General features: G+C 40.2%; 1 protein-coding gene and 1 long non-coding RNA gene across 4 annotated transcripts in view; one reads left to right on the top strand and one right to left on the bottom strand.

Moving 5' to 3' along the window:
* The window catches only part of sipa1l1 (signal-induced proliferation-associated 1 like 1), a 95650-nt gene extending 85732 nt beyond the window's left edge, over nt 1–9918 (bottom strand). Inside the window, exons 1-2 of one of the 3 annotated variants that reach the window (XM_082506116.1) lie at nt 9645–9918; nt 2208–2341 (exon numbers count right to left, since the gene is read on the bottom strand). The gene's annotated coding sequence lies outside the window, so the exon portion shown is untranslated. The remainder of the gene's footprint in view (nt 1–2207; nt 2342–9644) is intronic. The other 2 variants (XM_082506115.1, XM_082506117.1) reach the window with 2 other exon arrangements.
* The window catches only part of LOC309689602, a 395670-nt gene that overhangs the window by 135611 nt on the left and 245222 nt on the right, over nt 1–14837 (top strand). The gene's annotated exons all lie outside the window — the stretch shown is intronic.

Consider the following 14837-nt stretch of genomic DNA (forward strand, 5'->3'; position numbering starts at 1 on the left):
TAGAGCTAATTAGTGAATATTGCTGGACAGATTTCGAAAAAGTTCTACCAGATATTTTGAGTAATTTTACACATTTCTACATTTCCAGCGACAGACCATGACTTACAACCATTTTCATGATAATGTGCAGCTCTGATTATTTTGATGAAAACTGTCACAACTTGTTATCTTCAGTAAGAAAAGATGTGTCATTTGTGTTTTTACAGAATTTCATGTGTTATTGATTCTGAGAACTCAAACCAATTTAATACCTTTACAACTATACTTAAGTCCAAACGGCTTGTTACACAAATTCAGAGTAGAGCTGGGCGATAGAACGATAACGATATGTATCGCGATATAACTTTTACTCGATAGAGAAATTAAGCTATCGCGATAGACCTCGCCGCTCTTGTCCTCTTAAAAAAATAAATAAATAAATAAAAAATAAAAAAGGTCAGCCAATCCAAATTAAGTAGCGCAGAGCCGAACCAATCACAGCCGCAGCGTCACGTCGCGTGACTTGTTACGTACAGCACAAGTGCCAAGCCGCACGTGTGTTTGTTTGGGAAGCAGCCAGCGGGTAATGGAGCCAGCGCGTAATGGAGGAAATGAGTGTGCCGACTAGAAAAATCAACAGAGCGTGACCGAAGAGAAAACAGATGATGGTTCCAATGCCGGAGAGATTGTCGAACGGAAGACCCATAGAAGTTCCGTAGTGTGAAGGTATTTCGGCTATTTCAAGTCTGACAAAAAACAGAGTAGCGTGCACTGTAAATTGTGCCGAAAGCAAGTCTGGAAATACAATAAACTGGTGCATGCGTCACACTGTGCGCCACGTTATTGTTTCGGTGAAATGAATTTCTACAATACTGTTAATTCTACTCTCTGCAGTGTTTAAATGCTTACATATACACACAGTTACTGTCCGTCCACACATACGACTCGGTCCTGCTTCTATGCCCCAGCTTTGTTTACTTTTTCCCACCGAGGCTTCTAGACTTCTGATTGGCCAACATTTCTGCACGGTTAGGAATCTAGCGCCACCTGCTGCTTTGGCATGTTCATAGCAGCGTTTTCCTTCATTTCTGCCTTTATGTGTGGATGGGATTATTTTTTTAAAACGAAAACGGAAAATCTCCGTTTTCAAAAATGCCCGTGTACGTGTGGACGTAGCCTCAGTCTCTGACTGGAAGCGCTAATTCGTCATTCGGCTTTTGTCAGACTAAAGTAACTGTTAAAACTGTTTGAAAAGCTAAGCTATACAACAAGGAGAGATTGAGAATTTCCTTTTAGTTCTCAGTTTATTTGATATTGACAAAAGTTAGTCAGTTTTGTCTGTTCTTCTGTAAAACAAACTAAGATTTATTTTTAGAATTAATATTTTGTTTCTAAGTGGAATTGACAATTTAGTCTGTTTCATTTGTTCTATTTTGAAACTTAAACGCTTTAGCGGCTGCCTTTTGTGTAGTTTGCAATATTTGCCTTTATTTATCTGAAAAAGTCTCATGTTCCTTAAGTACATCTACCCTGTTGAACTTATTATGGGAAATAAATATTTAAATAAAAACAAGCTGCTGATTATTTCACATTTTACTTGTGAGCAACGGCACATTTAAATCTTACAAATATAGTTATTTGGCTTATATCGTGATAGATATCGTTATCGCCTGAAATGAAAAAAACATATCGTGATATGAAAAAAATCTCATATCGCCCAGCTCTAATTCAAAGACTCGCAAACATGGCTCGAATCACTTTTTCTCGAGTTTTTAAAAGTCTCGCTGTTTATCGAGTTTTCGCAGTACGTGAAGCTGAAAAGGTCAAATAACAGCAAAGACAGTGAGCCATTTCAATTACCAAAAACCATTTACTGTCATTATGCAGAAATATTAACTTCACACACTCCTTGGCTCAGGTTGTGGGTTGCCAGATTGCACTAAAGATTAATCTGTATGTAGTGTGTGGATTTTAGACTGTTCCACAGGCAATCGGGCAACTTGCCGCATGGGCTGTCCAGCTGAAGGCAGAGTAACTTCCCTGTCGGAAACACGTGTTTGGAACACCAAAAAACAACCACCAACTTATCCAAACAGAGTCAGCCGAATAAATAAATAACTACACATGAACAGATTTCCTGAAAATTGGTTGTTTTCAGCATTTTAAAGTTTAAAAAACCTGAAAAATAGAAATGATGTTGGATATTTAAAATCACCAAAAATCAGTACCTGTACTGGTCTTGCAAATTTGTGTATTTTGGCTTCAGCTCCCCCACGACCCTGAATTCGATAAGCAGAAGAAGATGGATGGCTGGCTGGGTAGACAAATATAATGTCAGGGCTGTGCAGATTACAAGAGATTCCTGGGAGAAGGAGCAAAATGCAAACCCAATGGAAGACCATCTTTAAATAATATTAGGTATGCCATATATTTCTCCCAAAAAGTTATTTAAACAGTTTAAATATCATCTTTGTAGGGACACTATATGATTCACCTTTGGCAAATATTAAGAACTCTAAAACAATACAGAAAATGCTAACCACAAACGCAAGTCAAATTTAGCCGATGACATTAAAAATATGGGATAACAGCAACCTTAAAAGATTGAGCAACCAGAATGGGTTAAGTTGTCAAATAACTCTCCCAGTACTAATAACCCCAATTTGAGTAAGAAATTCAATCCAGTTCAAAGCTGACACTCAAATGATCACGAGTGCTGACATTACAAGGTAATTTCAGGAAAAATGGCTTGCATGGATTTCAAGTTGCACCTCCAGACACAAACACACACACACAACAATTTCCCCCAAAAATGGCACAAGAGAGGCGGCAGCAATTAACAAATCCAACTGGGTCACAAAATGACTTCTTTCACTAATACCAACTCAGGCAGCCAACACCAGCAGCATCCATTTAGCCATCCAGAAATACAGAAATTTGAGAGCTTTGTCTGCTTGGAAACAGATGGCAAGGCAGTTGGTAGGAATTTCAGAAACACTCCAGTACATGTTAGTCTTATCCCCTAACAGTTTTTGTACTCAGTGGCACTCTTGCAATTTCATTATAGAGTTGACATGAGGAAGGGTTGAGGACAGTCTGAAAGAATTATTAATTTGACACAAACTCATTGTAATCCAGGATAATGAACACGTGCACCCCTGCAGTCAATGCTTTCTACCAGTTAGCTGACGTGCTGTTGTTGTTCTCTCACTTCTGCAACAGCAACTAGTATAATGCTGATAATAGCCAAGTCATTCAGCCACAAAGGACATGAACTAATAGTGAAATTCTGTGTCAATGATTATGTCAAAAAAAAAATAAAAAATAAAAAAATAGAAAGATAAATCATTGTGTTATCACACCTTTCAGGTCTGTATCTAGTGCAAAACACATAAATCAGTAAATGCCACCTCATTTACTAATGTCAGTCAACAAGTCCAAAGAGCCAAACAGCTCTTTTTAAACATTAAAAAAAATAGATATTTTCAAGGCTGTGTCTAATCATGTAAAAAGCACATGATATCAATACTGACCACAATACTTTAAAAAGTAATACCTCTTTGTAAGGGATTACTTTGACTTCTTATGATTATTCTGTTATTACATTGAATAGAGTAGTTTGATAGAGCATCATAAATGTGAAAAAGTAGAATTTTTAAGTTATCATCATCTAAGGCAGCGGTCCCCAACCCCCGGGCCTCGGACTGGTACCGGTCGGTGAGTCGTTTGGTACCGGGCCGCAAGAGTTGAGGCTCAGGTGTGAAATGTATGGTTTTCAGCGTTATTTTGTTATCGTTTTTATTGTTAACTCTGTTTTCCTGGGTCTTTTCACGTGTGTTATGAATAAATCTTCTTTTTTTCGGTACCGGTACTAGTTTTATTTTGTTATATTTATTCGCGATACCTTAAAGGTCGGGCATAAACCGGTCCGTGGCGCAAAAAAGGTTGGGGACCGCTGATCTAAGGCTACGTTCACACTGCAGGTCTTAATGCTCAATTCCGATTTCTTGATCAAATCCGATTTTTTTTGTCTACTTGTTCACACTACAAATAATATGCGACAGCAAACGCGCTCCAGTGTGAGCCCTCAAAGCGGCCTGCATGCGCAAAAGAAGACGTCACACACAACGCGCTCTGTTTAGACCCAGAGCAAACAATATTGTTTGACTGATGGCCCTTAATATAAAGACTTCAGACTTTACGTTTCCCAATTTTTGCTTTAAGTTATTTTGTTATTTACATAATAATGTAAATAACCTAATAATTATCCTTATTGCTGTTTAAGAGAGGAGCGGTGCTTCAAAGGATAGTTGCAGATTTATGTCAGAATCTGCAGATTATACAGTACAAATAAAATGTTCATGTTTCTCCAACGTTGTCTTCCCAACAACTTCACTGACATCTACACTGGATGGCCAGGAAGCGTTTACGATGTCTTCTCGGGCACTTCTCCAAAGCTGATAATTGGCGTCTGTCTTGTGTCAGTGACATTTAATGCGACTTGGCCGTTCACACAACAGTCGCTTTCTAAAACATCGGATATGTATCGGATTCAGTACCATATGCGAAAGTGACCCAGATTGGATTTGAAAATATGGGATTTGTGCCGTTCACACTGTCATACCATGATTGGATATGGGTCGCATAGGGTCAAAAAAAAATCAGATTTGATGCGCTTTCGCCTGTAGTGTGAACGTAGCCTAAGTCGGACAAGCAGTTGAGAAAGAAGGAGGACATCACAAAAATTATAAAAGACTGATGCAGCTACTGTGAAATAACCCATTGGTTTCTTAAGTCCAATTTTGAAGCATCAAGATTTTCCATTTTCACCTTTGTCAAATACTCATTTGAAGGATTTGACAACAGCGGACCATAATTACAGTGAAACTGTACATTCGTTAGCTACCAACTTACACATTGATTCTCCTAGCATGATTTAGACTGACCAATATTTGTGTTTACTCAAAGCTGAGCAGCATCAGACCAATATTAAAAGCCTGGCCAGGAGCAGAGGCCCAAAGCCAGATGGAGTATCTGTTTAACCATTCACACCAATCTCAAAACACTGTATAATTACAGATTACGGCATCAGTCTGAAGAGAGCACTGACAGCCAGAAAAAAAAAAAACAACAACAACAGAATATGGGTGAAATTGGTGGCTAGTTATTCAGTCTGCAGCAGAACTGCAATCAATTCAATGGTTAACACTGCAAAACTAGATTGTAAGGGAATTTAACCTGGCTTTTTTGGATAATTCAAGAAGTAAACTTAAAATGTTCAGCCAACCTGCTGTGTGTAGGCCGGGGGATGCCAATGTAGTAGTATCTTAGGTTTTTATTCCAAGCTAATTTCTGCAAATTGCAATGAAATAATAAGGAGAGCAAAGGCACAAATGATCCCTGCCTAATATTCTAGCATTACAATATCCATATGAAGATACTCCACGTTCAATCTCCATCCTGGCTTATATCGTTTGTAAGGATTATACGTTTATTCTATAATATCTAGGCTGTTCTTGCTTTCAAGGCTTTTGTACAGTACATTGTGTTTACTTCCATGTTGATTAATCTGACTAGTCATTGTTCCCTGATGCTTATAGATTTTTTTTCCTCTCTCATTTGTCACAACTAAAATCTGAAGCCTTTATAATCCACAGTGCTTTCATCTGCTACAATCCACTTACAGCCCTAATTAAAAAGTTGTTTCACCAGACAGACGGGAAAGTGGAGAACTGGACAGGGATCCAAGTCCCCTCACCTCAGGTGGAATGGCTAAAAGTAACTGCTTCCTCTTGTGACCCCCTTTTTTCTTTTCTGGGTGCTTTGAAAAGGCCTGACAAAGCCTTCATGGGGTTTCATATTTATCCTCTGCAAAGGACCATGGATCAAAAGAGATAGGCAATTTCACATATCAGAGAAAACACCGCAAGGGCTGTTTGTTGGGTGAAAACAAAATGCTGGCTTGCACTTCAATGTGTCAAGAGCTTACAGACCCAGGCTTTCTAACATACCCTGCACTTAAGTATTTGGAGATACTGTCTTTCTGTTGACTACTTAAAAATTATTTACCAAAACAGGTGCCTGTACAAAACACATGTACATCTGATGTGAATCAGTCAGAAAATAGTTTGATGTTCATCTGTTGCTGCCTGCTTTTTGCCATTAGCGATGTCTTAGCTACTCCTCCATTTCCTCTATTTCTACCAGTGGCTTTGACTTGCTCATTTTTTCACAAGATCAGCATCTGCTAGAAAAATGTGGTCATTGATAGAGTGTATTCTTAGTGTCACTTTACATGTTACTTCTGTTCCCAATTAGAGTTCATTATTTGGTCATTTCTGTATAAAAGGGGAAGTGAGCATGTTGGTCACCAATGAGACAGACCACAATCATGGTCATACAACTACAGCAGAGAGTATTATGATGTTTAGTCCAACTGCAACCTTACCTTCAAATAGCTCAGCTAGCTCACAAGAGCTAGGTTGCACACACTAATATGTGCTGAGCACTGATAGGCTGTTACTCAAGATATGTAATCAATAAGATTATCAATAAGACTAGAATGTGAGACATTTCTGTCAACCACAGAGCAGCATCTGAGGAAATTTTTAAAAAGAAAGAAAGAAAAGAAAAGCAACCGCCAAATTGTTAGCAAAAAGTCACCACCTGAAAACATTTGCGTCTCACTGTTTAACTAGTTCCTTTATTGTCCGGGCCATCAACAAGATAATCAATACGGTAATCAATCCTTTTTTCAATGCTAATTAAGATTCCTGGTATTACTGACTTAAATTCAAAATGTGATTAAAGTCTGCACAGCATCTCAGTAAGAATCCCAGTATTTTGTATTACACCATTTTGCCAGGCCAAGTAGTTTTATTCAATCAGTCTGCCCTACAGTATGAGCTACTTACTGTTACAGAGTATTTCTTGCTCTGTTATTTCTCAAGAGACAGCCTACCCCAATACCTTAAACAGAGTGAACTCACATTCCAATCTCCAGCATGTAAAGAGTCACCAAAACAGACAGACAAAAGCACAAAAAATCAAAAGGTAAGCTCAAGAAAAGAAGCAACATAAATCATGAATCAAAATTAATGCAGAAAGGATCGACATGGGCACTCTGAAAGAGTGACGTGGTAATAGACAGAGATAAATATGAGGGATGTGGACAGAAATGAAGAGTGTGTCATAGTCCCCGGCATGCCATCCACAACAGAAAGAAAGCAAGCCGAGAGGAAAAGGCACTGTGATGGGCAAAAGGAGGAAGGAATCGTGGGAGGTGGGGAGTAAAGGAGCAGCAACAGAACTGAGACAGAAGGCGAGGATGAGGCAGTAACAGTGGAAGGGAGGGGAGCATAGTGAGGTATGTCGTAAACAGGTAAGACCCCATTATCAGATACTGTCAGTGATGCATTACACGTCAAAAGGGAAAGCGCTAGTATCCCAGTTATGGGATTAAAATGTCCTCCTATTCCTCACTTTGCATTTTCAGATTCTCTCCTTGAGCACCTCCAAATCTTTTCCTGTCCCAAGCGGGGCTAAACTACACATTTGAGACTTTTTCACCACATCCTAATTGAAGTGTTTATTTAAAATGCAGGATTTTGCTCACAAGAAGACACCAAGGTCCTGGGAAATTCTTTATTTGAAAGCAGTAAAGAAACCCCCTGCTGTGTGCTTGCGAAGGAGAGGGTTCATGCACACTGACCTAGGCTTTCTAGCAAAGCCTGCACTAAAGTCTTCGGGGATGCCTTTCTCTGTCAACCACAGTAGTTGAAAATAATTTATGCATCTCACAATCTTGACTGCATGATGACAACAGTCTCATTCATTCAACTCGTGCTGCTTAATCTAAAAACATGCAGATGTTTCAACATCCCAAAGAACTTAAAATAATCTTTCAGCTGCCCACCATCAGTGCTTGAATTTCTTTTCCGCCCCTCATATCTTTTTTTAAATTCAGCAACTACACGTGTGACAGAACATGTGCGCCTCCACCTACACACTCAATTTCAATAGTCTACTTAATATTATAAATGCGACACAGCTTCCAGATCAGCTCAGCCTTGGCATTCACAGGCACTGACGAGGGAGGGCTGATAGCATGAGATGCTCAACCGCTATATCAGAGTTTGGGTTGTTTGTTTTTTTTTGTTTGTTTTTTTATAAACGCAGCTGCTGCAGCAGCCAAAGCAAAAAGGACAAAGCAGCTCAAATGATGCCGTGGAAGGAAAGCATCTCCAGCGGTGCTGCTGTGTTGTTCGAGTTGAAAATTAGACCCATCCCAGCCAACCACCGAACAGACATGTAATTTCTTTGATGTGTCCATTAAGGATTTGTCAGTGAAGGAAGCTGTGTGTGTGTGTGTGTGTGTGTGTGTGTGTGTGTGTGTGTGTGTGTGTGTGTGTGTGCGCGCGTGCGTTAACCCCCTCCTCCCGGAGGGGTAACGCTGGTAGCCTGGGGGCAGACTCCACAGGTGGAGATGGCAGTAAAAAAAAAAAAAAGAAGCATCTACAGGAGGTCCATTAACAATACCCCCCCATGGTGACAGAGAGAGATCTCAGACACAAGCAAGTACTAACCTCTTTAAGACAAGCAAACTTTAATAAACTTAACTGGCCTATACAAAAAAAAGAAAAAGAAATGCTTACTTCATGGTTAAATCGTTTGATGAGCCAAGCTTCAGAGGCATCTTAAATGTAGCACTCCTACATCACTATTCAAATGTGACTAAACTACACTGACGGCCATTTTGATTAATGAGACTGGTGTTGACAGAGCCTTAGGTGGAAATAACTTCATTTTTGATTTCCAGCAAGTTCCTAAGCTTGCACTGCGCTCTGAAAATAACACATCACATGCAAGTAATACCATGAAAGAACACGTGAGTCCGGGGATAAGTAATAAACTTTGCATCTCTCATCACATCCCTGACTGATCTCTATGCCAATCAACACATTACAGAGCTGTGAAATGCTGCAGATGTCCAGGAAACCATTCAAATCGGCAGCAGCAATGCCTGCTAACAGAAATGCACTGCAAATCATGCATTTGCACCAAGAGCTGCTTCCCCAGATAGAAGACATTTCTCTGATGAAAGTGGCCCCACGAGTCTTTACGCCAGCTGCAGCGTCCACATGTAAGATGATAAGACAGACAGCATAGGTTGGGATACACAGGAAACCCACTAGAGCGGCTGCGGCTAGCCATCCCCAATTATGCAGCAGTCACGGAGAGACTTAACCAAACAACCATTACCTTTATCTGATCGTCATTTTCGCAAGATTTCCTGTGTCTTTAAGAGCAACGGTGAATCGCTGTCTGAATTTTTAACTGTGGTGTCTGCGTGCATGTGTCAAAGAAGACGCCGTTAACTGAATGGGGGCTGAAAGCCTGCTCGTTATGATACAGGTAATAAAATCAGATACATGCTGGGAGGGGAAATAAAATCCACGCCAGTACCACGTAAACGTTACCTGAGCGCCAATTAAACTTTTCAGCCTTGTTTTCTCTACCTAAAATATACTGCATTTATCCAAATACTTAATCCACACTGGTTTTTAGCACACTAATAGCAGCTACAATCCGGCTAACCGAACACTAATGGATCTAATATCCCCCAGTTTCTATACGCACACCAACGGAGAAGAGAACGCACTCACCTTTATCAATTTCCACCTTTTCGACAGGAAAAGTAACGCTCTCGCTGGTCATTCGGCGGCGCACACACAGACCGTAACTGCTGTAAAGGGAACCGGCTGTCAAAGCTTCGTAGCAGAAAACCTCCGCTGCTTTTCACCTTTGTATCTCTTGCTGTCCGAGCACTCCGCCGACCGCCTCTCGGTTTGTTCAAATCAGAAGTTCATCCAAAGTTGCAGCGGTTCGCCCCGCCTCGCGACGGCGATTAGGTCACCGCCTCCCTGTAATCCTCTGAGCTGTACTCTCGCGATACGGACAGCCACTGCTTATCAGACTGCGTAGCCTCGCGGTGACACGGCGAATTGAATTAAAGAGAGGCCGACCCAGTGCTGTTGAAAAAGGACAGGAGAGAGGGAATGCGTTGCTCTGGCAACACTGTGGCTGGGCTTTCAGCGATGCCCCCCCCCTTTTTTTAAAAAAATTCAAGCCAGTGATGTTGTGGCAGGTTTGCGTGTTGATAAACACTACCTAATCGATCTAATGCTTGCATCGGGGACAGAATAACAGGAAGCTACCTGCTGGAATGTGTTTACCCTGTATAAGAACTGCCATTTGGTTTTCAGCTGCTACATTGGGATATAATGAAGTATAATGAAGGTGCTCTTCATTACTTAGATAACAGTACCGAGGGGTAATTTTGGCACTATTTGTATAAAAGAATACAAGCATCGAAAATGATGAAGAGGGGCATTAAAATATTTAAATGTATCTATATTTTGCTAGTTCTCAGATATGAACCACAACGTGGGTCACAGATAAAACCTACCCACTACATTTGATGTCATTAGCCATTTCTGGGTCCAATGGCTCTTAACTTACACAAAGAAAACAAAGACTGAGACACATTAGAGTATTAAAATTATCAGTGTAGCTGGTTTTCCAGGTGTTACGATAAATAATATAAAATAAAGAAATATGCACAAGGTGTAGTTGCTTTAAAAGTTAGTAGTATGTTAACTAGCTAGTAGACATCTAAACATGGTGGTCTCTCTTAAGAATTAAAAAAAAATATGGCTATGACTTTGGACTTGATAAAAGGAAAGAAAACTAAATATCAGCAACATTTGGATGGTTAGTGAAGTTGAGTTGGATCAAATAATAGTCTGGTAGCTATTTTAGGTATAACAAATGGCGTCACTGGGAAAGTAAACTGTCAAAACTTAAGCCAAGAAAACATCTGAGATTACAGTTAGTCAATAATATGTTTTTGTGTGGACTGGGTCAGGAAGATGGGACAAACCTACCCAGTCTACCCATTGACTAATATTAAGTTCATCACACATTGCTCAAGAGTTGTCAGTCATACACTTAAGACATGATGCAACCACTAGTTCCAATGGAAAAATCTGTATGAGTACACATTTCCCAGAGTCCGCTGGTTCTCACTAGGTAAAATAAGTTGCTGCCCCAAAAACCTAATGATCGATTTTTTTGTGTTTTCCAGGAAATAATCACTGACTACTAGTTCGTAAAACCTGCCTACAAAGAGCATTTTCTTTAACTTTGAAGGTGAACCATCTCTATTTCTGGTTTGCTGTTCACTCTAGCTCAGAGAGTATCTGGACTCTATTTGTGAATATGTGTTTTTCCTTAGTGACAGGTGGTTACTAGGGGGTCAGTGACTGGTCTGTAGGCCTGTGTAACTGGGGCTTTCACAATCTTTTCCTTTGCAACTGCCAACTCCAGCAACCACTCAAAACTGACTATAGAATACATGTTTTTCTTTCATTGGCAGTTGCCAGATGATTGCTGATTGGTCTCCAGGCTAGTGTGAATGGGGCCTTGTTCGTTAATCCTACATTGTCACCATGATAATGGGGCGACTTTTGTTGTGATTTGGCGCTATATAAATAAAATTGAATTGAAAATTGAATGATTGCCACACATCTAAAATGCCAGAGAAGTTAACGTCACATGGTTAGTGATCACAGTTAGTGGTCACAGTTAGTGTCTTCAAAATCTCAACTGGCATGCACATGTCATCCACGGCCCCCCACAAATGTGTGTCATTCATAATGATGGTAAAAACCTAAAACTATATTTAATGTACAACTCAGACTAAGTAAACGTGGTTGGACATAGGTCAAATTCCATGTTCAGCCTCAGGTATTGAGATCCTGAGGTTAAGGTTAGGATAAGTTGAGAAAGTCTCTGGTTAGGGTTAGACCATCAAAAGCAGTGGTTATGGATAGGGAAGATGACCAGGTTGAGTCTCCACATTGTTCAGTTACAAGATCCTGAAATTGTTATTCATTTTATAAATGACAGTACAGCCCCTAGGACACTCTAAGACAGCTTCACGAGTCAGGACAATACCCAGATGCATCAAGCCTGGTGTGTATACTTCCATTATTAACATGGAAGTATACACACTTCATAACTAGTTACCTAGTTATGAGTTAGCACTCATAACTAGGTAACTAATTACCTAGTTATGAGTGCTAACTAGGTAATTAGCTAGAACTGATTGAAAGTATTCAGAAAAAAAACACACAACAACGACACAAAAACTAACAAATAACCTTAATATTGGATGCAACTGGTGTTGTTTTCACATTTTCACCTCTGAACTCTGTTGGGGAAAGCACTTGGTACATGTCTTTTGTCACACACAAGAGGTGAGGGTACATTTTAGACGCACTCAATAAATAATTGCAGGACACAGGACACAAGATGGCCATCTAGCAGCAAACTATCGATCACCTGACTGTTCCCTGCACTCTTCTCACAGTGGCACAACTGGATGTCACATAGACTTTGTGCTATTTTTTTCACTTTCATCTCTGTTGGGTAATGTCTGGTGAATTTTGGAGTTCCAGTGTACGTGAGAAAATTATTTGAGATCTGTGCTCTGTCATTCAGGAAGTTAACTCACAACAGTGTGAGTAACTAGAAACTGACAATGATCATAACAGTTCAGTAGGACTGGTGATCCACTGTTTGGAGGAATTTGCTCTTAAGCCTCTAAACCTGGTGTGTTTCCTATTAAACCACACCCATATGACACAGACGAGGTACTATATATTTATGTTTGTGTTTTAGTGCCAAGTATTTAAATGGGAGTCACTTACTGTAATGGTGAAGGTGTTTGCGGTAAACCTAATTCTAACACTTTCATCTATCCCAACCCCATTGCAACACAATAGTAAAAGTAAAGGAAAAACTAGCAGATCATTTAAAAGAGTGCTTCACTGATGTAGCATTGAAGCTCATGTAACATTGTTAGACTCAGAGTGGATAAAGAATCAAAATCGATCCCTGTTTTCTTATACTTGTTTCTACTGCTACTGGTGTTCAGAGCAGGGCCACTTTGATTGACAAGTGTCATGGCCCAGTCAGCTTACCCAGTGGCGTCTGCGAGGCCTCACCTGAGCTACATTAAGTCCCTTTACTGGATGCCTCTACTTTTTTGTGCTGTTGGAACCTTTAATTTAATTAGCTGACCAATACTTCAACATGCTGCATTATACAGACTATTCAAGAAGTCTGGTGTTCAGTTTTGATAAGTGAAATTCGATCATTTTATTAGTTACTATGCACTAATAAGCAAATATGTATGTCTGTGTGTTGTCTCTCAACAGTTTATGAATGGAGCTTCCTAACCAAGCTAGCTAGCATTAGCTTGCAATAGTTAGTGCATCATCTTCTTGTACAAATATGTTAACTACTTGCTTGAAAAAGCTAACATGGCAGTGGCGACTAAGTAGCTAACATTGAAGCTTCAAAATGTAGAATCCAAAAACAATGCGTGACATCACAGTAGTTGCTTTCATCATTAACATACACTCACTACATATCATTAGTAATAGCTGGAACAGTAAAAGGTGGGGTTCATTGAGATGCTAATGTAAAGTCAGGAGAAGTGTTCAAATCCAAAGACTTCTAAAGTAGTTAAAACACACAAATATTTATGCAGTGCCCACTCTGGAGCGCGAACAAGATGCTGTCCCAAGTGGATGCATTCAACTATCTCCAGGTCTTGGTCACCAGTGAGGGGAAAGAGGACGAGGAGACTGACAGGCAAATTGGTGATGTGTTATGGTGAAGATCGAGCCGAGCATGAAAGCAAAGCTGTCAATTTACCATCAATCTATGTCCCTACCCTCACTCTATAGTCATAAACTAGTGATGAAAAGAACAAGATTGCAGATACAAGTGGCTGACATGAGCTTCCACTGAAGGATGCCTGTACTCAGCTTCAAAGGTAGTGTGAGGAGCTCTCTGTTTTTGGGAGCGACTCAGACTAGAGCTCCAACTCCTCCAGATTGAAAGGAGCCAGGTAGTTCAGACATCTGACCAGGATGCCTCCTAGGTTAGGTGTGTCCATCTCTTGGCTGGCTTTGGATGATCTCTCCCCCTGGAATAGGTGGAGAGATCATCCCTGCCCTACCTGCTGCTGATTACCTGGATCAGGTGTGGTTTGCAAATAAGAAGCTACAAGGGCAGGTTAGTTGGAAAACAAGCAGGACAACGACCCCCGAGGCCTGGAGTTCGACACCTGTGGCTTAGATTGATACCCCCAAATTTCCGACCTGGACAGTAGAAGAAAATGGGCGGAAGAATGGTAAAACCATGACAGGTAAAAGGCCTACTTTAACTATGCACAGTCATTTAACCCTGAGGTGCATGAGTAGGGACCTTTGAACAACAGTCAAACAGTTCACAGTGATTGAACAGTATTTTTGCTTGAAATGTCCACTCATGCTCAAAGCAAAAACTTTATGATTACACCGGTTTATGTAGCCTCCAGGAGCTGTCTGCAGTACCTGTAAACATACTTTGATGTGCCTGGTTGTGTCTGTGCCAGTGGATTTCCCCATTAATTGCTCCTCTTAATTAATGGGATTTGTGCTTGAAACACAGCACATAAGTGAACGTATTTCCTACCACCCCAGAATATTTGGCAACTTTGAGAAGAGTTCTGTGATGTTGTTTGAGCAGCCTCGAGCTTAATAACTAGAAATCCTGTAGAGTGTAGCCTATTAGCAAATCACATCCACCACTGCGGCAAAAGATTTAGAACGATATTGCAGCCACATTAAAAAAGTCCCTACTTTCTTCAAAAACACTGCATTATTTATTTCTTCTTAAATTTTTAATTAGATAAGAGAAAGAGCATTGCCCTAATTAAAGTAGCTCAGCAGGTACCAATGTGA

This window comes from Aulonocara stuartgranti (assembly GCF_965226115.1).
Source record: "Aulonocara stuartgranti genome assembly, chromosome: 15".
NCBI lineage: Eukaryota > Metazoa > Chordata > Actinopteri > Cichliformes > Cichlidae > Aulonocara > Aulonocara stuartgranti.